General features: G+C 37.0%; 1 long non-coding RNA gene across 1 annotated transcript; it reads right to left on the bottom strand.

The window, feature by feature from the left end:
* Window positions 1-782: 782 nt before the first annotated feature.
* On the bottom strand, window positions 783-25153 carry LOC103886153. The gene is made up of 4 exons (XR_004184962.1): window positions 24707-25153; window positions 3340-3385; window positions 2215-2261; window positions 783-1624 (listed from the first exon to the last, which is right to left on the bottom strand). It is a non-coding gene; the product is annotated as an uncharacterized LOC103886153 (long non-coding RNA).
* Between the last annotated feature and the right edge of the window lie 2544 nt (window positions 25154-27697).

Consider the following 27697-nt stretch of genomic DNA (forward strand, 5'->3'; position numbering starts at 1 on the left):
GTTTAAAATCAAAGATCTGATAAAAGTATTGTATTAATACGCAAAGCTTCAAAAATTCAACGATAAGAAAGCAACCCAATAAAATATGGAAAAAAGATTTGAATTGACACTTTACCAAAGAAGATACACTAATAGCAAGTGAGCTCAAAAATAGATGTTCACTGTCATTAGTCATTAGGGAAACAAAAATATCATAATGAGATACCCCAACACACCTGTTCAAATAGCTACAATTAAAAACACATCATAGCAAGTATTGGTTGAGATGTGGAGGAATTAGAATTCTCAATGCTGCTGGTGTGAATTTAAAATGGTAGAACCACATTGAAAAACAGTTTTACAGTTTCTTAAGAAATTAAACATACACCCACTGTGTTATCCAAGAGAAATAAAAGCATATCTTCAAATGAAGATTGCATTTTGCACTTTAATGATTATAGGAACTTTATTTGCAATGGTTCCAAACTGGAAACAACCCAAATATTCATTAATTAGTGAATGAATAGTCATATCAGTATAACAGAACACTGTTATGCAATAAATGGAATGAGCTGTTTGTACACAACAATGTAAATTAATCTCAATCATGCTGAATGAGAGAAATTGAGAGAAAAAGTGTATACTATGAATATTCATTTTTATAAAATTCTAGGAAATGCAAACTAATCAATACACAGAAAATAGATGAATAGATGCCTGAGATGCAGAGGGGGGTAGTCAAGGAGGGGCAGAAAGAAAGACATGAGGGAATTTTTGTTTTATACATACATATATACACACACATATATACATATATATATATATTCAGATATAAAGCTCATCTTGTTCCTTCATGTGCTATGTGCTTTTGGACAAGTTATTTAACCTTTCATTTTTATTTTTAATTGACTCTTTTAGAATCCCTTCCAACTTCACAGAAGTGATGTGAATGTAAGTAACAAGGTGTCTTAGATGGGTAAAAGAGAGAGCTCTAATGCTGATGAAGTTACACAAACTCCATCCTCCCCATTTGTAATTTGCAAAGGGGCTGAGAAGTTTTTTGCGGGGGACACATAGTCCCTGTTCTCCATTCATCTTCTGCCATATTCACATATGTCTGATGGACTGGCAGGGCAATAAAGGAAACCAGATTGCTGGAAGTATAATTAGAATCTCCCTAGAGGTCGAACTTCCCAATAGGGAAGAAGGAGACTAGCTGGTAGTGTACAGAGGTCTAACATTTGCCAACTATGGCAATAGAGGACAAGCCACAGGTCAAGCTAGCCTAGCTATACTGAAGATAGTTGTGCTTTCTGAGGATGGGACTGAATGTATGTGAAACGATAGAGGTGCCTCACTACCTTCTATATACTTTTGTATAGAAGCAGATTTATTGTAGCATATCCCCAGTTGAATACAGCAGAGGGATCCATCTGCCTGTCTATTCACAAAAGCATCACAGCAGCAATTAGGTCTCTAGCATTGAGTGCCACAGTTACGTTTCACTGGCATCAGGTATGGTGGGCGTCCATTTCTACAGGTAGGAAGGAATGACCTGTACTGACATACTGATAATGTCGGCGTACTTGGAGATTTCTTCAAAGTAATTAAGATGTGAATTTTCCTCAGGCAAATGAGTGATATTCTACAAGAAAAAGAGATGTATATTACTTTTGACAAACTTCATCTGTACTTATTTGCAGGTAACGACTGAGAAACTGAAGTTACAAATAAGACAAAAATTACATTGAAGACATTTTATAATAGTAAATCATTAGAGAAATACCATGTTTCCAAACTTAATGGAAACCTTTCTTTCCTGACTTTACTAAATTCCCTCACAGAACTCAACAATGCAGTTTACTACCATAATCTTGAAACATTTCTTTTCCAAATCCTAAGAGACCTCATGATCCATTTTTTTCTACCTCTCCATTTACTTTTTTTCTCCTGCCTCTCCATCCTTTTTAAAGTATATTTCTCCGACCAATACTTTTCATCTTCACATTTTTGTATTCAACTCTCTACCTCACACGACTGCAGGGATATCTCATGATACCACATGAGTTTAATGTATTCTTCTTCCTAAACTTGTCTTCCTTTAGTCTTCATCATTTCACCATTATCCCATCATACCAACCAAGTAGGAATGATCCAGAGACCTGGGAATAATAGTTCATTTATCTAGTTTATCAGTCTAGAAACCTATGAAATAAGATAATAAGTTTACTTAACTTGAATTATTCTCAGTGAATCTATTCTGGTTCTTATAGCTTCTTTTCCTGAAATTAAAAAGTATTGATGTAAGAATCTTCTAGAAAATTTGTAGGGAACCATTGTAAAATGTACAGATATAGAGTAAATAGCCTCTCATTCTGTTTTCTTGTTTTTCTATTTACTCCCACTAAAACATTTAGTTTTTAGTTTAATTTTTCATAAATACTGAATGTGTAATGCCACCTATATTGGATTTTGAACCATTTGTGACCTCCTGAGACATTTCCTCTTATCTCCTATCCTGCACTGGTAGACTTGACAAACCTAACTATCCAAGACTGTAACTTCATTCCCAGAGGTAGCATTACTTTTTAGTCAGTGTGGCCACCGGGGAGTGAACCAGGATAAATGGGATTAAACTGAAACAATAGGAGGTTCCGGTTAAACACTAAAAGAAACATGTCGAGAAAAGGTCACTTAGACATAGGAACGATTTCCCTTGAGAATGTAGAAATATCTTCATTGTAAGTTGTTTTTTTTTTCTAGTGTAGTTAGACTAAAGTTCAACAAGAGTCACTATCTCATATTTCACAGTAGGCAATCCAGTTTTTCCCCCCTACATTAAGAAACAGTAGAGAGAGGGAATCCATACTACCTGGGCCTGATATTTAATACAGTATAGAAAGGAAGCATTTCATGGCCCTTAATATAAAATCCCCCCTTCTATTCTCCTTAAGGATTAACTTGTGACTCTGGAGAATAAGGCTTAAGTACCAGAGTTATCACTAGTGATGAAACTCATATCTCCTTTGAATTCTGAATTAAACATTTGTTTTGAAGGAATTAGTTTGAAGCTATTAGTCTATGACTGTTTATATATATATTAAAAAAAAAAAACAAACCCTAGTGGAGTCATCTGCACACATTTAGCATTTAGTTTCTGTTGATAATGCTGTTAAATTGAGTTAGTTTTCTAATAAGTGTAACAATGAAATCAAATGTCTTCCCCACAGGCACTCCTCCAGCAGAATCCTAGTTTCCATCTGTCAAGGGATGTATAATCGGACAGAGAATCCTGCATGCGACAAGGTAGAGCTCTTTATTTGATTTGTGGTAGACTAAGAAGTAGGAAACAGAACTTACTTTATCTTGCATACCCATTGTTTTCCACCTTCATTGGTCAGAGGCCCTATGAAAATCAGACAAATCAACTGCATTCTTGTTTTTTAATTCATCAGTTTTTAATTTTGGTATCACTCTTATTGACACATAATTGTTATTGAGGGCTAATCACAATAGTTTTAGAATAATGAATATATCACTATGACATAAACAAATGAACATGCTTAATAAACTTCTAAGAATAGTGTGATTTCCCAGACTTCACTGGCTCCATTTCTGGATTTGCAATGATGTTCATTGGAGGAGATGATGGGGAGGAAACAGAGTCCTTCTTTATAATTTTTAAAAATATTGAATGGCTCCAAAGTAAAACTGACACACCAGTTGCCTGTGAGCAGGATTGAGTCTGCAGATACATTTTACTTGGCTCTCCTAACTCTGTCGAGAAATTTGATGGAATGCTTTGATTCTGTTGGTAGTTGTTTAAGACATTGAATTCTTCATTGAAACATTCTGATAATCTTTCTCTAACAATAGTAGCTGGACTGTCAAAATGGATTATTACAAAAGGCAGAATTATAAAATATTATTCGTATTTTGAGCTAGTTATGACATAACCCTAAGTCCTCTACCACCATCTATTGTTTCTCCCTTTTTTACTTCATAATATGCTTTTATCACTGTTCTAACTGGTTAGTCTCTTGCTCTTTAAATCTCAGTTATTCTCTGTCATGCCAGCTACTCTCCCTTCCTTTACTAAGAAGAATGATGTTTTTTGGTGGGCTTACTCAACTTTTCTCCATTGCATCATTTCTCTGTTTCTTTAAGATTTGTTTTACCCTATTTTATCTGACTTCTTTCATTTGACATTCAGACTTATAATTTTTCTATCAGCTTGGTTTTAAGTTTATTACATCTTATTAATTAATTTAAAAGGAAAATGGACACCTATCTGTATGTATAAGTTTCATCAATGGCTAAGTTCTATGTGGTTGTGACTGTATTAGTCCGTTTTCATGCTGCTGATAAAGACATACCTGGACTGGGTAGAAAAATAAGTTTAATTGGACTTACAGTTCCACATGGCTGGGGAGGCCTCAGAATCATGGTGGGAAGCAAAAGGCACTTTTTACATGGTGGCAGCAAGAGAAAATGAAGAAGATTCAAGAGCAGAAACCCCTGATAAAACCATCAGATCTCGTGATACTTATTCACTACCATGAGAACAATATGGGCAAAACCACTGCCTTGATTCAAATGATCTCCCTCCGGGTCTGTCCCACAATACAGAATTATGGGAGTACAATTCAAGATGAGATTTGGGTGGGGACACAGGCCAAACCATATTATTCTGCCCCTGGCACCTCCAAATCTCATGTTCTCATATTTCAAAGCCAATCATGTCTTTCCAGCAGTCCCCCAAAGTCTTATTTCAGCATTAACCCTAAAATCCACAGGCCAAAGTCTCATCTGAGACAAGTCAAGTACCTTCTGCCTATGAGCCTGTAAAATCAAAATCAAGCTAGTTACTTCCTAGAGACAATGGGGGTACAGGTATTGGGTAAATACAGCCCTTCCAAATGGGAGAATTTGGCCAAAGCAATGGAGTTATAGGGCACATGCAGGCCTAAAATCCAGTGGAGCAAAATTTAAAGCTCCAAAATGATCTCCTTTAACTCCAAGTCTCACATCCAGGTCATACTGATGCAAGAGGTGGGTTCCCATGGTCTAGGGAAGCCCCTGTGGCTTTGCAGGGTATAGCTTCCCTCCCAGCTGCTTTCACAGGCTGACATTGAGTGTCTATGTCTTTTCCAGGTGCACGATGCAAGCTGCCAGCGGACCTACCTTTCTGGGGTCTGGAGGATGGTAGCTGTTTTCTCACAGCTCCACTAGGGGGTGTCCCAGTAGGGACTCTGTGTGGGGATTCTGACTCCCCATTTCCCTTCTCTACTGCCCTAGCAGAGGTTCTCCATCAGGGCCCCGCTCCTGAAGCAAACTTCTGCCTGGGCATCCAGGCATTTTCAAATATCTTTTGAAATCTAGGCAGAGGTTTCCAGACCCCAGCTCTTGACTTCTGTGCCCTTGCAGGCTGAACACCATGTGGAAGCTGCCAAAGCTTGGCACTTACACTCTCTGAAGCCATGGCCTAAACTCTGTGTTGTCCCCTTTTAGCCGCAGCTGGAACAGCTGTGAGGCAGGGCATCAAGTCCCTAGGCTGTACACAACACAGCACGGGGACCCTGGGCCTGGCTCATGAAATCATTTTCTCGTAGGCCCTCATGGGCCTTGATGGGAGGGGCTGCTGTGAAGACCTCTGACATGCCCTAGAGACATTTTCCCCATCGTCTTGGGGATTATCATTGGCTCCTTGTTACTTATGCACATTTCTGCAGCTGGCTTGAATATCTACTTAGAAGATGGGTTTTTCTTTTCTGTCACATTGTCAGGCTGCAAATTTTCTGAACTTCTATGCTCTGCTTTTCTTATAAAACTGAATGCCTTTAACCACACCCAAGTCACCTCTTGAATGCTTTGCTGCTTAGAAATTTCTTCCACCAGGTACCCTAAATCATCTCTCTCAAGATCAAAGTTCCGTAAATCTCTAGAGCAGGGGAAAAATCTCACCAGCCTTTTTGTTACAACATAACAAGAGTCACCTTTGGTCCAGTTCCCAACGAGTTCCTCATCTTCATCTGAGACTACCTTAGCCTAGACCTTATAGTCCATATAACTATCAGGCTTTTGATCAAAGCCATTTAAGTCTCTAGGAGGTTCCCAACTTTCCCAGATTTTCCTGCCTTCTTCTGAGTCATCCAAATGGTTCCAACCTCTACCTGTTACCCAGTTCCAAAGTCACTTCCACATTTTCAGGTTTCTTTCAAGCAGCACCCCACTCTACTTATACCAATTTACTGTATTAGTCTGTTTTCACACTGCTGATAAGGGACATACCTGAGACTGAGTATAGAAAGAAGTTTAATTGGACTTAGGTTTTCACATGACTGGAGAGGACTCAGAATCACGGTGGGAGGTGAAAGGCACATTGTGGCACCAAGAGAAAATGAGAAAGATGCAAAAACAGAAACCCCTGATAAAACCATAAGATCTCATGAGACTTATTCACTACCACGAGAACAGTATGGGGGAACCACCCCCATGATTCAAATTATCTCACACTGGGTCCTTCCCACAACACATGGGAACTATGGGAGTACAATTTAAGATGAGATTTGGGTGGGGACACAGATCCAAATCATTTCAGTGACTAAGACAAAATCAAGGTCTTACAATAGAAAAAATATTTTGTAACTATTAGTTATAATGCAAAAAATACTTATAAAGAAGAACTTCAAAACAAGAGAAGAAAAATTTCAATGAATGATGACAATACAGAGGAGAGTAAAGGGATTAATTTTGCCTGTAATATGAAATGTAAGGTGCTTGATCTGGAGGATAAGAGACTCAATGGGAACATCTAAGAGAGCATATAAGAGATAAACCCCAAAGTGGGTTTCACAATGAAACTTAACTTTAGGACTCTGCACTTCCTTGGGTCTCTTCCAATGTGTTCCTATGGTCATACGTTTTTGTACAGAAGTGGGTATGTCAACCATTGCTATTTAAGATCACTCTCTCTTTCTACTCCAACATCTCCTCCCACATACCCTGCCTGGCTCAGGTGGCTTGGAGAGGCCACAGGCTTTTGTGGTACATGATTAGGAGAATGTTGACTGGGAGACAATTTGGGTTAGTGGTATAAATTTCTGTGGTTTGCCATCATATCCATATGTAGTTAACTTATTGCAAGCCATCCCAAGGTGGGTATAAGTTTCAGGAATATTCTTCCCATATATTGTGTAAACTTGCCTATGGTTAGTACACAAAGGTATGAGCCTAGTGGTCACAGCTAGCTATGATGTGGACCTGACACAATAAGAATGTGGTAGGTGTGTTGGGTAGTAAGGGAGAAACAAGATCTAAAATGTGCAGAACCAGAAATTAATAGGTGGAGATTTCTAGTCACTTGACGTGTAAAATTATAAACAAAAGAAGAAGATTTGATCTCATTGATAAACAGTCAAAATGGAAGTTCTCTCTTGCAAGAAATATACTTAATAACTTCTTAAGATGTTAGAATTTATAAATACAAATGATATTATAGATTTTCACAAATCTTACCACATTCTTGAAAACTGGCATGATTTTATCAGTAATAAAACAAGAAGCTTAAATAAAATTTTCTAAAATATCAGTTAAAATTTTTTCATCCATGCTAAAAGTCAACAAATTTTTGTGTTTTCTTAATATTACAAAATTATAAAAAAAAATGAGTATGTGAGCAAGAAATGTTGGAAAAACACAGAACTGTGTCAGAGGTTAACTTAAAAAAACTTTCTCTTTTTTCAGATTTGGAAAATGTTGTAATATTCATTAGCTTTTAAAATATATAATTGATTTTCTCATTCTAAATACATGTTATTTTTTATACTCAATTTACATTTATAAATGTATATCATCTTTCTCAAAGAGGGCTCCCCAAATTATATAAACTTCAGGCAGTACAAATCAGGGTAAATAAATTTAAATTTTCCAGGCAAATGTGAAATTTTCCAAGTAGAGAAAACAGTCTGTATAAAGATTGATATCACATATTATTCTGGATCCCACTCACATCAGGCAGACTCAAGTAGGGATAAATCAAGGAGAATTCAATAAAGTGTGGGCAGAGTATAGTGGGTATCAGGGATAGTGCATCATATCTATTACCTATCTGTTACAAGCCCTGGGCCTAAAGGAGTGAGGGGAGACAGCAGTTAACTAGAACCCAGAAGAAATGAACCTATAGCAAAGACTTTCCCTGGAGAGGAGCTATGTACTTTGAGAAATGCAAAAGAGACCGGAATAAACAGATTTTTATATAAATCTGTTTTATATACTATACAGATCCTCACTTCATTTTCTCCTGCCACTCTCATGCCTTAGTCTCATACAGCCCTAACCCAAGTATCGCATAAGCAAGCCTGTGAAAGTGGCCCAATTATGTTAGAAGATAGGAGGCAGAGTGCAAGGGAGAGATGTATATTAGTTAGTCTGAATGGGCAGACAAAAAATATCTGGCTATATGTATAATAACTGTGTGCATATATGTGTGTATATGTATGTAAATATATGTGCACGTGTGTGTATTATACAAATATGTGTACATGTATACAATTGTTGTATGTATAGTTACATTTAAAAATGAAATCCCACCTTATTGGTTTATAACCTGTTTAATTCACTTAATAACATAAACTCTTTTCTGTGCCAGGAATCTTTTAATACAATATATTTTCATAGAATTATATGGTTCTATGTTCTATGGCACATGTGTCAATATTCACTGAGGTTACTTCAAAATTTTCAATATTATATAAAAACCTATAACATCCTTGTAGATCATTTTGTAATGAGCAACAATATTTCCTTAAAAAGAAGTATTGCAGGATCAATGGGGTACCCATTTCAAGTTCTCATCACCAGAATGCTCTCCAGGAAGACTCTGCCTGTGTACGTTGCCATAATCTGCATATTTGTGCTTACTTATATAACATCCTCACGAAGTTACACTATAAACTCTCTTGAAAGAGCTATACGTCTACTTTCCTACCATTTCTCCCCCTGAATTTTTGTAATTGGAAATTCTTCTCTTGGCAGTGAACGATGACTTCCCAATTTTGAATTCTAATGGCTATCTATCATTCTTATTATTGACCTTACAGTGTTTGATATTATTGACCTTGAGCTCCTATTTGAAAAAATCTCTCTTTGCTTTGGTCCTTTGATACATTTCAATGCTGATTTGAATTCTCTTTTCTGTTCTTTCTCTGTCTTCCTTTTGGTGCATCCTCTACCTGCTTTCTGTTAGATATGGGCATCCCCTCCGACTCAGAGTTCTGCCACTATTTTTGCACTATGGCAGGGTCCAGCGAGCCTTCCATGCCTCTCATCTTAGTCTCTTCTTTTCCTCTTCCAACGTTCCCACTGTCATTTCAGTCCTTGTTATTCTCACATGGACCATCAATAGCCTCCTAACTGGTCCCCTGCCTCCAGGTATAGCTCTATCTTTCTAAAATATATTTTTGCCTGTGGTGCTCTCTTGAACTGCAGCATCCACTGTCTTCCGTTCCCATCATCTATCAAATGAAATACGAGCTGGTGTCCGGCAGCCCTCTTCCTCTACTCCTATATATACAGCCTACGTTCTAGTCTAGCTACACAGCTTTGCCTTGCTTTTCCTTCCATCTATGTATTTTTTCCTTATCTCTGCTTTTCAAATTCCACCCTTTCATTAAGACCTGACTCAAAGGCATCTCCTGTAGGAATCTTTCTCTAGTCACACCCACTAAAAATGACCTATCTATTCGATATGATAAGCTCTGTGAGAGGCTTTAACCATTACTAGATTATAAAATGATTGAAAACAGATTCTGGTGGTGTTCCTTTTTCGCCAAGCACACAGCATAGAGTTTTGTTGCTGGCAGGTGATTAGTAAATATTAATTAAGTGAACAAGACAGCCCTAGAGCAATTCTACTGAAACTTTGGGTTTAAGAACAGTTAGGGAAAGCTCAGAAAGAGTCCACTGGTCATAGCTCATCTCTAGTTTCGGGTCTTACAAAATATTCTACTTAAAGATGCAATGACAATTTAAATTTAATGTAATAAGCTAAGCAATAATTTTGTCCAATATGGCCTTATTGACTGCCCAAGAATTCTAAAAACTGCAAACGAATTTGTGTCTCATTTAACAAGGTCTAACAATTTACTCACATTTCTACCACTGAACAATTCAAAGGTCATCTTTGATGGCAGATGGCAACATTTGCCACCCACAAACCTAGGATAGCCAGTTAATGTCTCAGTCTTCATTGCCACATTTGGTCTTGCCCAGAGGGGACAAATTTTATTCTTTCTCTTCACACAATCATGTTTCATAGGGGCAAGTTAAAAAAAAAAAAAAAGGGAAGCATTTAGAAGTCATAAGACCAGCAACAGCAAAGAGAGGAAAACCTGCTGCCTGTCATGAAAAACATAAAGCCATTTTGCCAAGTTAACAAAGAACGAAGAGGTGCAATGGTGCAATGGGGAAGGCAAATATATGATTTCTTTTCTGCTTAACTCTGTGCAAGCTTTTCCCTTAGCTCTGTGCATGTCTTTCCTTTCTTGTATGACTTCAGGCTAGTCATTTCACTTATTCATACACGGCTTGCAGAGAGTACCACCTCCCAGCCTCCTACTCCTACCTCCCAGGCTACAGGCATGCCAGTTGCTAATGCACTGAGATCTCCCCAGCCTGGCCCGGACTCCCAAACAATGAGATATCCTCTGTGCAATTTGTACAGCACCTTTCTCAAGCATGGAGACATTGCACAACCCAGCAGTGAACAATGAGGCAGCAGGAGGCAGCACCAACAGGCGACATCTAACACGTTCAGGAAAAACAAAATTAAGCAGCAAAGCTCTTTAGAGTAACAGAGGCTTTTAAAGAGAGTTCTCTCAGGTCAGGTAATGTAAGCAGCTGCTTTCTCACCACTCTCACAAGGGCATGCCATGGGGCCAAACGAGCAATCCCTCCAGCCCCAGGAGAAAGCGCTGAGCTGCAACGAGGACCTAATCCATTTATTTTCATGTCTCAATGAAAATACTGGATAGTTTGTAAATCACACATGCTCTGATCACATTCCTTTTAAGAATACACAGCATATTTATTCACATAGGGGAAGCATTTGATCAGCCTGCCTGCAAAGAGATTCTTAGATGAATGTGGCTGTTTAGTTTCTGACTAAATTGGGAGCTGCAGAGAAAGTGTGACCAGAGATGGGGTGCTGAGAAGGTACGGGTATTATCATGTGGAAATTTTGGCCTGTGTACCATAAGGACTATGCAGATGAGAAACAACATTCATGTTTGGTCAGTTTTAATTTCTGAACACAGCTTACAATCTCCAGTTCAACCACATGTTGACCTCCAATTAAACCATACCATGTAAGGCCCCGATGGCACGAATACAGAGAAATCACATTCTCCACACTGCTGTCAGGAGCAGAACAGAATGGTAATTTTGCATTTGGTTTTGTTTGTCAGCCTGCATTTTAATGTATTTTCTAATATGACCACCTGATCCAGAACGAAACCCACATTGTTCTCCCTGATAAGACTGGGGAATAAATTCCTCCAAGGCATCTTTGCAAAGGGACTTATCTCTTTAAGTTTGCTGAGTGTCTGAGTGGGTGGAATAGGTTATGCTTTGCATTTCAAGAAACAGAATGAAATGCCACCAACAACACAGAATTTCAATACTGGCATTGCCAGAGCTCAGAGCGTGCTCTTTAAAGAAAATGTAAGATTTAACCCATACCTGAGATATGTGTCTTTATGACTGTTAGTTGGATCTTCAAGTCATTATTTTAAAATGGCCATCAAGGCAATGCATATTTACTTAGTAGCTTTGTTGTATTTTAGTCGGTAAATGACTGGGGTTAGGTGGTGTTAGCTTCGTACATGAGAACAAAAAGGACTCTTAAAAATTGTTCAGTTTCTTATCTACTGTGACAGCATAATAACTATGTAGTCTAAGGATTAAGAGTATGGGCTCTGTAGAAAGGCTTGGTTCAAATCCAGACTCCGTCTCTCAGGCAGACTACTTCATCCCTCCGTGTCTCAATTTTCACATGTTTGAAATGGTGTGACAACAACCTCCTAGGATGGGTGTGAGAATTAAGATAAGACATATTTCAGAACTTCAGCAATGTGCATTTCAGAGCTTCTGTGCACATAAATGTCCATCTCCCTGCTGCATTAGCAGGATCAGGCTAAAATGATTGAGTGCCTGAGGAATTACCAGGCAAAGATGCTATGAGCTGATACATAAAATTCTATCTCTCTGTCTGTCTATCCGTCCATCCATCCATCCATTCATCCTACCTACCTACCTACCTACTTACCTATGTCTGTCAAATAGTCAATGCCTCCTTGTGGTGTTCGTGCAAGAATACAGCAAATTTGAAGTCATTTTTTTTTTTACACTATTCTGATCATAATGAGAAAGCCAGTTGGCCATAAACATAACTAGGGCTCTGATGAATACAGCCTAAGTTGTTGCTCTCAGCATTTGACACATAGCCTTCTGCACCTACACAAGAACAACTCTGCCGAATCTCGCTTTCATTATTGTGCTGTTTGCACAACCATTGGGAAACAACCGCAGCTTCGTGGGTATGGACCGAATGCCAGGGGTGAGGAGTGCATTTCCAGTGTGTTTGCCACTGTTTTCTTTAATGATTTTTCAAATGAATGTGGTCTCTGTCCTTCTGTTCTTTAGAATGTATATGTCTGGTGCTTCAAGTGACTTTCATAAGCTTAATGAGAAATTGAAAACCTATGCACTATCTTCAGCACACTCAGGCTCTGTTGCAGTATTTGAATCATTATTTGTCCTCTTTCTCTGGACAGACTGTAGGGTTAAATGGCTGGGGTTTTTGAAACAAAAGATTTATACTCCATTTTCTTTGTACTATCCATCACGCCTCCTGTAATAGGAGCCGGTTGAAAGCTCTGTGTCTGGGTTGTCATTTCTCTTGCACAGTATATATTAGAGTCCAAATGACCTCTACACCATCAAGGTTCTACAAACCTTAAATTTAAGCTACCTTCTCCACCAAAGTACCTAAAACAATAACTTTTTTATGTTGCAACAAACATTACATTTAATGAGTACAGTGCACATGTAATGATACAGTGAATCAGTGTGAAGCCTCAAATAATGATTTCTGTTGGCACTATAAAAGGAATGTAATTTTTCTTGTTGAAATACCATTTTTCAGTTACTGCATGAGTGATGTGGTAATTATCCCCTACACCTGGGATTTAAATCCAATCCTACAAGCCCATTTTCTGTTTGCAAGCTGTCAGGCTGATGCATAGGCTTTGTTCTTATCTGGCAGTAGGCAAGGAATCGGTAATTCAGAAACAACAAAGCCACTGATGGGTCATCATGTAATCTGCACTGAAAATTGCAATCTGTAATGAGATTGGAAACGCAGATGAGGTGACTAAAATTGATTACCTACTATATCTGAAAATTTCAATTTTATTGCACAAATATGATCAAACTAGTCCATAAGTTTGAGGATTAGTTGAGAAAGAATAAAGATTACTTTTAAATTAGGTGAATGCAGATAAGTTATTTAAATGTAAATTATTTGCTTTATAGCAATATGGTTGGTCTGCAGGGTGATTCATATGGCTACATATTTTAAGCTCCCCGATGGCATCATTTCTGCCTGGGAGTTCCAATTAGAGATGACATATACACTTTCAGCTCTTAAAAGTAGTACAGCAAAGCAGACCATGAATGAAACTCATACCAATCCCCAAGCCATAAAAATTCACCTTTCATATGCTTATTATGGGAAAAATAACATCTAGAAGTCCTGGGAGCTTTAAAAAACAAGTCTTGGAGTATTTGAAAACCTCTTCCACTCCCCCTCGCCCCCAGTGCACACAAACTGTTTTCCAAAAGGTCAGACTTTGTGGATTTAGCTCAGGAGTCAAGATGACAGCTTCAATCCCTTGCTTCCAATAGGAGCTGTGGACTTTATATAATCTTAGAACCACAAGAGATATTGGTGATATTCTGGGCCAACTTTCCAGCTACTATAAAGATCTCTTCATATCTTGTCAGTAACATAATAATTTCTATCTCTGGAAATCTGGCAGATCTCAATGTTCTTGAAACAAATGGTATATCTAATAAGGAATCTTTATTATGACACATTTTCCAAAATGCATTACAATATGCTCACATAATGCCACCAAAATATTTCACCTCTTTGTCTAACTCCTAGAAAGAATCCATTAGGGGGAAAGGAAGAGACTTAAGATATTAATTTCTAGTTGAGAAAACATCCTCTAGGAAAAATACATGCCATCAAAGCTCAACTTTGTCTTTTTGGGGTGTCAAGGAAAACAAAACATTTCCATCCTGTGGGCTGTAGCTGCTCTTGCAGCTGCAAAAGTTTCTTCCACTCTTGAAAGTCATTACCAATAGATTATGAAACAAGGGTTCCCCTCTGATTATTGCATTCATGATCTTATATAAGACAGCTGAGGAGCTGGAAGGTCACATTAGTGAAGTGCTTGGTCACATGAGCTAAGTTACTCTTCAGCATGAATTTTATATTCTGAATCTTTTCAGAGCTTCACTAGTCTCCTGCCCAGTGTACACTGTTCCTAGGCCTATTTTCATAACCTGGTCCTCTTCAGGAGGAAAATTCAGAGAAAAAATATATTTTTATTATTTGTTTTGTTTTGCTTTGTTTTTGCCTTGGTCTTACATCCCGACTTTTCTGCGCAGTTCCTCTGAAACCCAGGGAGAGCCTAGTGGCAGCTAACACAAGAAATATACGTTGACATTGATCTACAAATCCCAAAATGATGACCAAAGCTCTAGTGACTCAAATTAACATTTGCTGGGCTTTGTGTTTGGTTGTTGTTTTTTTTAACCTCCACGTACACTCTTCTCTCCTAAAAGAGAAAGGAAAGAATTGAAGGAGTTGCTTATTTTATAAACTATGGAAAGGTTTGTGTTTCATGCACCATCTTCACAGAACTGCTTTTGCTATTCTTGCTCCTCTTTCAAAATGTAAACTCCTTCTGTAATGAACTTACTTTTTTATAGTCGTTCTTCTCTTCTGAAAATCTCCATATTGTTTTACGTGTAGAAAAGTAATATGCTCCTCATTTCAAGTATCCATATCTCACATTTGAAGCACATAAACAAAAAAAGATGTCAGCTGTCCCTGCACTCATGCAAATTTGGCTCTCAGCCCCTCTTTTACATTGAAACTGTTTTCTTAGTGAACCTTACTAGAAGACACTGTAGTCAGTCTCTAACCTGGAGGGTTGCAATAGCTCTCTGTTTCCCATCATGCATCTCTAAAATGTATTCTCCATAAAACTGTCAGTTATCCTTTTAAAACGCAAACTTGATGCCATTCTTTTTGTTTAAATCCCTCCAATGGCTTCATATCACACTGAAAATAAATTCCAAACATCTTACACTGGCCTACAATATTATGGACTCTGCCAACCTCATCTCATACAATTCTCAGTCTTGCTCACTGTGCTATTGCCAGGCTTGGCATCTTTGAACTTTACCAGCTTTTTCTTGCAATAGGACCTTTGCTGTAGCTTATCTGCTTTTTGTTCCTGGTTCCTTCTGGTCAGTCAGATTACAGCCAAGTTATCCCTTCCTCGGAGAGGCCTTCCTTTTCCCCACCTCCCCTCCAATCCAATCCAAAATATCCACTAGTCACTTTATATTCAAACATTCTCTTCAAATTCCTGAATAGTACCTAACATTTCTGGTACTTAATTTTTCTCTTCCAACTCAATTTTAAGTTGTAGAGAGCTGGGACTTAGTTTGTCTTACCTCTAAGACCCAAGCTTTGAAATTGCCTAACACATGGTACACACTTAATAAAGATGTTAGAATAAATATCAGTCCTTATCTCCTACTCATTTTACCCAATTACTTTTTCTCACAGTTTTTAAATAATTGTTTTCCCATATGCAGAACTAATGCTGTTGACATCTCCCTTCTTAAAATTCTCTTGGCCTTTGAATTCTATGTTACACATATTGGGTTTTCTTTCTACATTATCATTTCCTTCTCTAGACCTGTAATTAAAAGGCTGAGTTTCTTCAAGATACTTAACTGGCCTTTTTTTCTTTCTTTCTTGGATATTTCCAATACTTTAATGACTCCAGTGATTATGTGAAAGAAAAATTGCACTGGACAAGTTAAACAGGCTTTATTTTAAGACTATTATAATAGGAGAGAGAGATTGAACTCAAATCCACTAAAACAAAAGGCAGGAGAGTTTTAAGCCCTGGGATGAGCTAGTGGAAAATTACTGGAAGATGTGAAGAGGGAGAATGGTCAATGTGATTAGACCATCATTGTTTGTTAATTGGCATTTATTAAAGTTAGGCTCCTATTCTCCCACAGAGATTGAGAGATAAGGTCTCTTTCTTTCTGAATGGTTACATTTCAAAGGGATGGCTCCCAAATCATTGAAAAAGCCATTTCTCAGTTGTAAAACTGGCAAGAGGTTGGGAGAAGAGTTGCAACTAAAAGGGGCAGAAGGGAAATTTACAATTGCATTTTCTAAAGTAAATGCTCTAAAAAAAATGGTGGAGGCGGGGTTGGGGGGAAGGTAGAGGTCAGCGTATTTAGACCAGAATAAACCTGCCTAAGGTTTAGTCAAGCTGAAGGGAACATTAAATCATTCTGAATGCAATTACCAGGTTATCTTCCAAATTAGTATCTTCAAACCTAATGTCTTTGACAAGCTGAGATCCTGAATTTTCAGTTGTCTGTTGAATACCTTCAGCTAGATATTCCATTTTTACATACAACTTGTCCTGTTTTAAAACAAATATTACCCTTTCTTTTCTAAAATGATTCTTATATATTCACCATGTCCTTTGCATTTTTATTGTTACTGATTTATTACCCGCATGCTATTTTAACCACTTTCTCCACCTTCATTTTTCCTGTTCAAAACAGATCTTTGGTAATTTTTCCAAAATACTACTTCGAGCATATCCCTGCCCTACAAGACCTTCAACAATTCTTCATTGTCTGTATGATCATAATAGTTTGTCATTCTAGAACTGAAAATAATTTCTTAATGTGCAAGTTAACAAGACTTCATAATTTTGTAGAAGACCCTACTGGTTTTGACCACTTAAGGAGACTGCAGAACTGTTAACATTGGCATAACTAAGAAAAATAGTAATAGGAGAAGAATGTGGCCCAGACCTATTTGAATAGTGACTTTACAATGGCTTACTAAGTGATATTAACAAAATGAAAGAGAATTTAAGAGAGAAATGGAGTATCTCCATTCATGGCTTTTTAAAAGTCTCTATTAGATCAGGACTTAGTACTTAATCCTTGTTTTCTCAGTTCATTTTGGGCTTACTTATCTTCTTATGTTTCCTCAATCCTTACATCAAAAACAACTCCTACCGGTTTCTTTCACTTTTACATTTTTGGCAACACTGGGAGGCTGTCTGGCAAAATGACTCCTAGAAACTTAAGGAAGAGAGTAGTAAAGCCAGTTACTTCTTATGCTCCAGTTGAGGGAAAATTCTAGGATTCCTAATGTTCCTTGTTGCATCAATTGGCATCACAGGTAGTCAAGGGAGAAAACAGGTAATTCAGAGGGAAATATATTCTTGTTCCTTTGCTGAGCTACGTTGTCTGAGATGTTTACACTATAACCAGGGCATTCTCTTTGTTTCAAATACTATTTTAGGGTAAAAAACAAGTTGAACATGCCATTCCAGGCACTCAGGATACAGAAGCCAGCTTCTGTATGTGTTTACATATCTGAGTTAAACATTTAAACTGGGCCTTACAGATTATCCTGGTACTGGGCATAGGGAAAGGGATTCACAGAAGTTAAATTGGTCAATGTGGAACTAGTTAGCTCCATTTAACGAAGCAAAGTTCATTAGACTCTGAAAGACTCCCAGCTCTTTTTCTGTAGAGAAGTTATCTATTCTTAAGTAGTGATATTTTATTTAGCTTTTTTATATATGTAGTCAACTGTTATCTCTAAACCATTCCACATACATTAAGCTATGACGTATTATGTTTAAATATAATATTAAGCTTGTTTATAATGTCAAGCATACTTAAATGTAAAGTTTCTACACATTTGCTCAGTTTCATTTTATGTAAAATTTCCTTCTTACATTTTTCTACCTATTCTAAATCTATTCTTTATTAAACTACCTCAATTATTGGCAAGAGGTAAATTATACTGGAGAACAAGTCTAGTGATTGTAACATGTATTTCCAGGATTTTAGCTTTCAAATAGGATGTGCATTTTTAAATACTAAAATATATAGTAATACATCACCAAAAATATCAGAATTTTTTTTGTTTAGAATTTTATTAGTTTGGGTAATGCTAGTTACTCCAACAATTAAAGTCTGTGTCTTAGTGACCTAACCCGATAGAATTTTATTTTTTAGTCAAGTAAAACTCATTTGACAATAGGGGTGCTCTTGTCAGGTCTCCTTTTCAGGGGATGTTCAGCCTGCTGATTAGAAGAGAATGGAGAAATTACACTCACTTCCTAAAATTTCTCACCTGGAATTGGCACAAAGCAGTGAGAACTAGTCACACGGTCCCATCTAGTTTAAGGGAATCTAGGGGCTACTTCCAAGCAACAATTCTAAACCATGAAATGGGATCACAAATCTTTGGTACTCAGCTTTCTATTTCTGCCACAAAAGCTCTTATTTAGGTGTTTAAATAAAATGTGAAAACTCAGTTATATCTTAAAGTCAAAATCAATTACTCATTAGAAATATAGTAAAACACAGTCCTTTACATAGATGAAAAGCTTGGATAGATATGTTCCTGTATATTTGTATTACAAGGAACTTCTATTGGAAGAATAATTCCTTCTTGAATTTGAAGACTTTCAAAACAAGTATGGAAATCGATTCAGGCAATTCTGCAATAGAATTTCCAACTACTTAAGCTAAATCTAAAGAAAATGAAGAAAACTGGATTTCTTTTTTTTTTTTTTTTTTTTTTTACAAAATGTATATTTCACTGAGTTTAAAAGGTTTTTCAAAAATATCTCATGCAAGCTATAAAATGAGAGACAAGATTATTTAAAAGTGGATTCAAGAGAAAATCCTTGGAGCTAGAGCAGGGGTTGGAGAACTCTGACCAGCAGGACAAATCTGACCCACTGGCTGTTGGCCATATTGTAAGTAAGGTTGTATTAGAACAAATCCATGCCCAATTACTTACACATTGCCTATGACTGCCTTTACATGTTGCCTTTTGCATTGCAATTACTATTGCAATTATAGCAGAACTAAGTAGTGCACCCTGCAAAGCTAAAAACATACTACCTGGCCTTTTACAGAAAAATTTCACTAAACCCTGAACTACAGTAATAATGTCTTCTCATTGTTCTATCAACTCTTGTAAAAGTTAAAGGATCCCAGTGTAAAGTAAGAGGTTTATCCACAGCTAGAACAATCTGCACAAAAATATTCTCATAACTGAATGACATTTTAAACCCATTTTCATTTTAATCTCACACTTTAAAAAAGATTAATATTGTTTATTTTCTACCTGAATGACTCGTTAAATTTCCTTTATCTTATATAGTATTTAGCACGCTATCTTAGGAATGTGTTAATTATTTTATCTGTAAATAACTTATACTAGAAAGGCAACCTATTTTAATATATAGTACAAACATTTTCACTTTAAAATTTGTAATGCATTTATTCATTTTGTAATTATATTAAGTATTTGGTTCAATAAAATATTTATAAATTCTAGTCAGACTATTATTCCCACTAAGCTTTGGCACTTCAACTACTTGAAAATGTCCACTATTTCATCAGAATGGATGTTTGAGTTAAAGGAGGACTTAATCCAGTTACTTTGAAGTTTCCTATCTATACATATACTGAGTTTCTGACAAACATGCACACCTCCTTTCAGAACCTTTTGAAAATGATTAATACATGAAAAAGTGGGCACTGAATGAAGAGTCACTGAAGTCTGAGGCTAGACAGCAGAATAGAGATGTCACTGTCTGCCTTTGTAAGAGGTACACATGAGGAGCGCTGATGAGTGGTGGATGTTACTCAAAGTGACTGCTGGGAGAAGTGGAAGTTTCTATTTGGATTTTAACTAAACAAATTGGAGAAGTACTTCAACCCTCTCTCTGAGCTTTGGGTTTTTTCAACTACAGAAGAAGGAGCAGACTAGTAGTTTATTATATATAATAAATCTAATAAAATTTTATATATATTTTTCAAGGCATGCTTTCTTTAGATGTATGGATACAGGTAGATAGCTAGAGTGGTATAGAAAGAGTGATAGATTAGAGGTGGATACAAAGAGAGAGAGATTAGAGATAGAAATAAGGATAGGTAGATGGATAGATAAGTAGACATAGGGGGAGATTTTGTGTGTGTGTGTGTATATACACACACATGTATATATATACACATATATACATATATATACACATATACACATATATATACACACACACACACGTATATACATATGTGCATAGAGAGAGAGAGAGAGAATAGGGGAGCAGAAGAGAGGAGGGGAGAGAGAGTTAGATGACAGATAGATGATAAACCGGCCAGAGACAGGGAGATGTGTGTATGTGTGCGAGTGTGTGTGTGGAGGGAGATAGGGAGAGAATGAGAGAGATTAGAGATAGAAATAAGGATAGATAGGTAGATGGATAAGTGAGTAGACATAGGGAGGTGTGTGTGTGTGTGTGTATAGACATAGAGACAGAGTTGGGGAGGAGAGAGAGAAGAAAGGGATTGAGAGAGACAGAGGCCTTTGTAACACATCTGAGAAAGGTCACTCAGTACTCAATTACTCAAAATTGACTGCAGGGAGGAGTGGAAAGAGAACTGTCAAACAAAAAGCAGGGCTTTTACCAATAAAGTTCTGATTCCGATTTTATATACACATATAGATATAGATTTAAATATAAATAAAGATAGAGATGGACAGGTGAGAGAGCAAGAGCAAGAGTGAGAGAGTCATGGAACTCCCCCAAGATTTGTTTCTACACAATCTTATGAAGTTTAAAATGCAAACATAAATCCAACAATTGAAGTGGAGGATGGAGGGCCAGATACCCATTCTCAGGTCTGCCCAATTTTTCTACTGTCTTTGTGGCTGGCTCATGTTAGGACTTCCTAATGGAAAGCAGCATTTGAAAAATACTTTTAAAAATAGCATTTAAACTTCCTTTTATCTTTTACATTATTTAAAATCCCTCTTTTGCTAGTGAAGCATTTCCTTTTTTTTTTTTTAAACTCATTTTCATACCCCTACTACTAGTTCCTGAGCACCCCTAGTACTCATTTAATTTCCTACACCTACCTCTAGTTCCTGAAGTACTTCTTTTAATGTATCTATGTGCTATATTTTGAAACATCATCTATGGTTATACTGACCCCTTGAGATTTTATTTAATTTTAAATTTATTTGGTCTGTTCTTATCAGTCAAGTTTAGGGTTCTCTTTCTTATTCCTTGCCTGCAACCCAACACTTTGCAAAGTGCCTTACAGAGATTGGAAGGATATTATGGCGTGATCCACCACTGTGTACTAGATCTCCAACCTGGTGTTAGGCCTGTTTATGAGTACAGAAAGTAGTTTATTTCCAAACGCTTAAGTAGTGCTGTAAAATATAAACTCCTAGTAGCCCTGCAGGATTTCACTTTCCATACTACATTTTACTTTAGTCATAGCAATGGAGTTGGATAATCCAATTGTTTAATGCCATGACACCCTGTACCACTTACCTCTTGCTCTGTTCTTTCTTGGCGGGAGAGGGGTAGTTGTCAGACTTATGAGAACCCTCAACAGTATCTACTGTAGTCAGGTAACTCGAACTCTTGTGCGTGGAGACTGTGAAGAGCTCTGATAATTATCACTTACCTCTGAAAAGTAAATGACCCAAAATAGAGAATTCTAATTTTTGAAATACAAATTTTGCATTTCAGTGGAAATGTACTCATAGTTGATAGTTCAACTAGGATTCCCTGTAGCTCAAAATGTTTCCTATTTGAGTATTTGAAATAGATTAAAGAGGATCACTAAATATAATAGCTATTCAAAATTTGGAAACAGAAACTGAAAAAAGTGTGTGTGTATGTATGTGAGTATTTCAAATGATAAATCATGTTCATGCCCGGGAGGATAAGTTAACGTCAGTCTCAAGGTGAATCAGCTAAGTTACACAGATATTAGAACACTGTGAAAGGTTTACTAACCAGTCCTGAGTCTTATTTGACATTACTGTCAAGCAAAAAAAGCGTATATTTTAGTATTTGAAATCCCTATGATGACTAAATTGTTGATCTGTAGTCATTTTTCAAGTCATAAAATCACTGGAAGTGTTAAAAAAAAAAGTTCTGTTTTCATAGTCTGGAAATATTTGTAGGACTCTAGAAGCTAAAATAAACTGTTATCTTCATTTGAAGTTGTTCCCAATGCCTATTCAGCAGTGCAAGTGCTCTGCATTTTTATTTCAGAGGTGAAGATAGATGATCCATCCACACCTAGTTGTCCCCTAGTATAATGGCCTTTATTTATGAGTGTTCGTGGAGAGAGCTATAGTCATTGGCCAGAGAATAGGGTAAAACTACCAGGCCCTTATGATGATAAAATGAACCTTGGCTACATAAAAAGATTAAAATCTTACAGTAAGGAACTTATATTTCTGGCTGTGATGGATTAGTTTGCAAAGACCAGTCTTTCCTCATCTAAGAATTATACAGGCTGGATAGAACAAAGAGGAATCTATTTGAATACACTGGAAACAAAATGGAAAGTCAGCAAGGACTAGAGAGTCCACAATCTCAGAGAAATCCTTAAAAGAAGAGAGTAACAGAGAGGGGAGCCTAATATTCAGTTCTGTTTTTTTCCCTTCCAGCAGTTTACTCATTTGTAAATGGTGGCTGAACAGCTATAAAGCTTCTAGACCCTTGTTCAGTCTCCTAGAGCTTGCGAGATAAAACTTGGAGCTGGGCACTGTCAAAGCGGGATGCTTGGGCTTTTAGCTGGGATTCCTAGAGGGTACCTGTTGTGAGAGTGAGAGTAAGAGAACCACGGAGCATCTTGTGAGTCAGAGCAAATCAGAAAATGTATCAGCTTTTATAGCATTGACATCTAGCTCTCATCAGCTCAATCAGAGATTGGGTTAATCTGTTTTATCCCTGGTTTAAAGACTTGTCAAAACCAAAAACAAAGCAAAAAGATAAATCTTTGATAGAGAACAAAATTCTTCAGACTCTTGAAATATCTCTGTAAATTATCACACACAGTAATTATCATTTAGTCAAAAGTTACATACATACCAAGAGACACTGCCAAATGACAAAAAAAAAAGAATACAAGCAACAGTAAAAAGAGATCTACAGGACATCCATATTTTGCAGTTACTAAATACAGACTTTTAAATAAACATGATAAACATGTCTAAGAATATAGATGAAAAGATGGGGAATCTATTAAAAAGAGTCAAATGAAAATTATGTAATTGAAAATTACAATAACTGTAATTAAAAATGCAACATATGGATGTAATGCAAGATTCAACAAATCTATCTTTGCCTTTTTCTGTCTTTTACCACTGAAATACATGTTACAGAACAGGAACTCTGTCTATTTTTCCTTGCTATTTCTGCAACATTGAAAATAATACATGATAAAAATAGATACTTAACAAATATTTATTAAATAAATGAATTAATGATAGCTTGCCAAGAGACAAATAAAGTGGTGTATCCTTTTAAGGCTAGAGTTACAAGCAAGGAGATGAAAAAGACAAGACAGGGCAGAAACATTTGTTAGCACAAGGACAGCAAAAAATGAAGATAGGAAAGAGCTGCAGAATCATAGACAAGTCTCCACTCAATGTGTTCTCTTATTTGCCATCTTCTACTTCTCTCAGCTGCTTCCACTATAATGAGAGAAGTAGAAGTTGAATACAAGAAGAAATGTTGAAAGCCACCTGTGGTTACGCACCTGCTGCACAATTATGGGCTGCCCAGCAGAAAGATTGAGTTACTGAGTTGGTTCACACCTCAATAGGAAACTGATAGAACCAGTAAGTGCTATGATAGAACTTTCCTCATTCTTCTCTGAACCTTTCCTCTTGGGGAAGGGTTATCCTAAGACTCAGGAGAATCCTAAGTCTTAGACTCCTCCACAGCTTTGCCATGGCGCACGGGAGGAGGTTTCACATTAACCATTTTCCTTCCCAAGGATAGGAAACTAAACGATTCCCTTAAATAGTGTGTGTGAAAATTTGTAGATATTTTGAGAGTCTGAGGATTTTGTTTTCTGTCTCTACTTAGGCAGCAGGCCATGTAGTTTTGAAGTATTTGTGCTTTTAGAATTAAATGATATTTAAAAGGAGCCATAATAACTGGAGGAAAAAAAGCAGAAAAAAAATAAAAATAAAGCTGAGAACCTCAGAGGGGAATTAAGTAGCCCAGGCAGTTTATAGGCAACAGTTACAACTTCAGAATTTTCGATTGCCGTCCTTTAAATATCTTCGAATTAACAGAAAGAGGGAAAGAAAAAATTTTGCTTGAGGTAAAATGTGGTTAGACCATAAGGAAACACTGAAAGCTAAAAAATAAAAGGCTAAAGTTAAATATCTACAAAAAACTTAGTCTATGCAACACAGATTTTTTTTCTTTGAGAAATTTTTTCACTGAAGTGCAGAGATTATTCTCAGACTTACCAATTTAGTCTGCTGTTTGATTTCCTTGCTTTGATCATCAAATCAGTGTTAGTGTTGTCTCTGTGAGGCCAGTGCAAGCCATCTATTCTAGACATTAGGTAAAACAAGAGAATACAAAAGGCCATAGATGAATAAAAAATCCAGGTCCCATGAAAGGAGAGAAGTTTGAAGCCCTGGCCAGGAAGCCATTCCTAGAGGATTCAAGAATTCTAGGAATACTACAGATACCAGAATTCCAGGAATGAAATACATGAGGCAGATTCCCTAGGGCATCTTTGGGTGAAGGCTAAATAGGGCAAAAACTAGCCAAGGGCAGGAGCTCAGGTTACTCAGGGGAGTCTAGAACATTCTCCTTAATTTACCAACACTGATACTCTTTGTGAAGGCCTAAGAATGACCTCTGCAAACTCCACTCAAAGAGGCAACCAACTCTTCCACCCTTTATTTTATGTTCCGAAAGTACTATTGAGAAGTTGGATCCTTTCTCACTTCATTCAATTCCTGAAAGCTATATAGAGCAATTAAGAGAATACTTGTAGGTCTCTGAAAATATTAACGCTTTCCAGAGTTTGAGTAATTATTTTTGCTTAACTTATCTGTGTAAAATTACGTAGTTACAGAATGAGTAGTGTTATCTTAATTACAGAAAACAGGACTCTCTTCATTGAGATCTGAGAGGTAAACAGGTGGAGGTTAGGGTTAGTGGCTTGACAGATTATAGACAACTGTCAAAACTAGGCAAAGAACATATACATACAACACACACATACAAATACATACACATACCGTGAAATAGATCTGATTCTACCAGATTCCATTAGACATTTATTTCATTTTTTATAAACAGTGCCTTGCAATCCAATAACACAATAGGAAACTAGGTAAAGGGGCTGTTTTTTGTCACTCCGTGTGTCACGGTATAATTTTACCTATCATTATTTCAGCTGAAGGTGGCATTTAGCAGTTCATTAGTGATTAATAGGGCCCTCCATTGCTCAAAAGAATCTTAGATATTTAAGGAAAGCATTTAGTTTAGATTGACATTTTTTCTATCCTAACCATGTCTCTAAAACAAACAAACTAAAAAGTTATGGTGAATTCTATTAAGAAATATATATTTCACGTCAATTTGCTACCAAACTGTAAGCAGGAGTGACAATAAGACATAGGTCTCTCTCCCTCAGCAGGCTTCATTTCCCTATCAAAAGAGAGCAATGCGTGCAAGGTCTGAGTAGAAGACTTACCATTTTTCAGCACTGCACCGTCACTCTCTTTTTATGTTTTGTTCATAATGGTAACTGTCTGGTTTGATGCATTGGTTCTGATGCTTTCACCTGCTTGTTGTCATTCAGGTGCTAAACGAGGAGTATGAATATGTATAACTCTTTCAAGAGTGCATTAGAATGACCCATCTTGGCATATTTTATGACATATCCCACCAGACCCTGATTATTTTGTGAAGTTGGCATTCAAGTTATACTGGTTGGCTTTTGATAGCTTTTGCCAACGTCTTCGGAGCATATATGATTAATCAGTACAATAAAATGGGACACTCTAAAATGCGGGATTGATGCATGGGTAAGGATTTTAAAACTGTCATTCCTTTATCAGTCATTCAAGACAGTTTTAGTAGCCTGTTACCGGAAAGTATTTTAGGACATCTTCCACCATTTGATCACTGTGCTGGTATTGTGTAGCCCCTCACACAATGGGGAGAAATGAATCTTTTGATTTTGATAAAGATTCTGCCTTCTAGATGAGGAAGTAGTGTTTTCTTCTTTGGAATATTGTCAAGTGACTTTTGGTAGGTAATAGAAACCAATAGTAGCTGGGAAATCTTAGGCCTCATTGAAAAGGCCTTTTGAGAATCAAGTCTGGATTGGAATTGGAGAAGGTTCTTTTGTATACCCCTTCATTGGGCCATTGGGAAAAACACATGGAAAATTTGCAAGTCTGACTGTTTTTATTCATTCACTCATTTAACAAATTCTTATTGAGCCCTATGTGCCAGGGACGGTGATAAAAATGACACAAAGTTAGTAGGAAAAGCCTCTCCTGAAGATATTCATAGTGTAACTGCCTGATGGGTTCTTCTAGCCCACTGCGCAGACAAAACCAGTTCACTGAGACCATGGCATTGCAGTAAAGAGACTTTAAGTGACACAAGGCTGGCTGTGCCATGTGGGAGACAGTTATTACTCAAATCAATCTCCATGAAAATTTGGAGGCTAGGGTGTTTCAAGGAAAGTTTGGCAGGCCAGGGAGTCTGCTTCTGGATGGGGTTGCAGAACCCCTTGGTGGGTCTGGGTGGAGCCATTGGTTGTCCACCCATCCATGGGTCAGAAATGTGGAAACCTGAAAAGACATCTCAAAGGCCAATCTTACATTCTACAATAGTGATGTTATCTGCGGGAGTAATTGGAGAAGTTGCATATCTTGGGACCTCCAAAATAGTATATGGGAGTCTTTTATATCTGCCCATTAGCAGAATTCAAGTTCCTCTCATCCTCCTAACCTGATGGTCTTTTATTAAGTAGACAAATACGGTTTAGTTATGGGAAGAGCAACTATCATTTAAACTATAAACTAAATGTCTCCTAAAGTTAGCTTGACCCTGGCCAAGGAATTATTAAGGGCATTTTGGAGATTAAAGGCAAGATGGGGGTTGGCTAGATCAGATCCCTTTCACTGCCATAATTTTCTCACTGTTATAATTCTTGCAAAGGCAGTTTCAATAGCTTTGTTGTGGAGAAAATAGATGAATGTATAGAAAATGCATGTAGTCTTAAAGCATTCAAGTTAAACACAATCTCTCTTAATTTAAGGGTGGAAGAAAAGTATTCCTGGAAATCTAATTATTCAAACCTTAAAACTCTACTTTTGGTAAATGCCTTAGAAAAGATCATGGCTTGGTGTTGATGATCCCAAGCCACAAAATGGCAAATGCAGACCAGCTTATGTAGAAAGAAATAAAATGCATATATTACGGAG

This window comes from Papio anubis, chromosome 7 (genome assembly GCF_008728515.1).
Source record: "Papio anubis isolate 15944 chromosome 7, Panubis1.0, whole genome shotgun sequence".
Classification (NCBI taxonomy): Eukaryota; Metazoa; Chordata; class Mammalia; order Primates; family Cercopithecidae; genus Papio; species Papio anubis.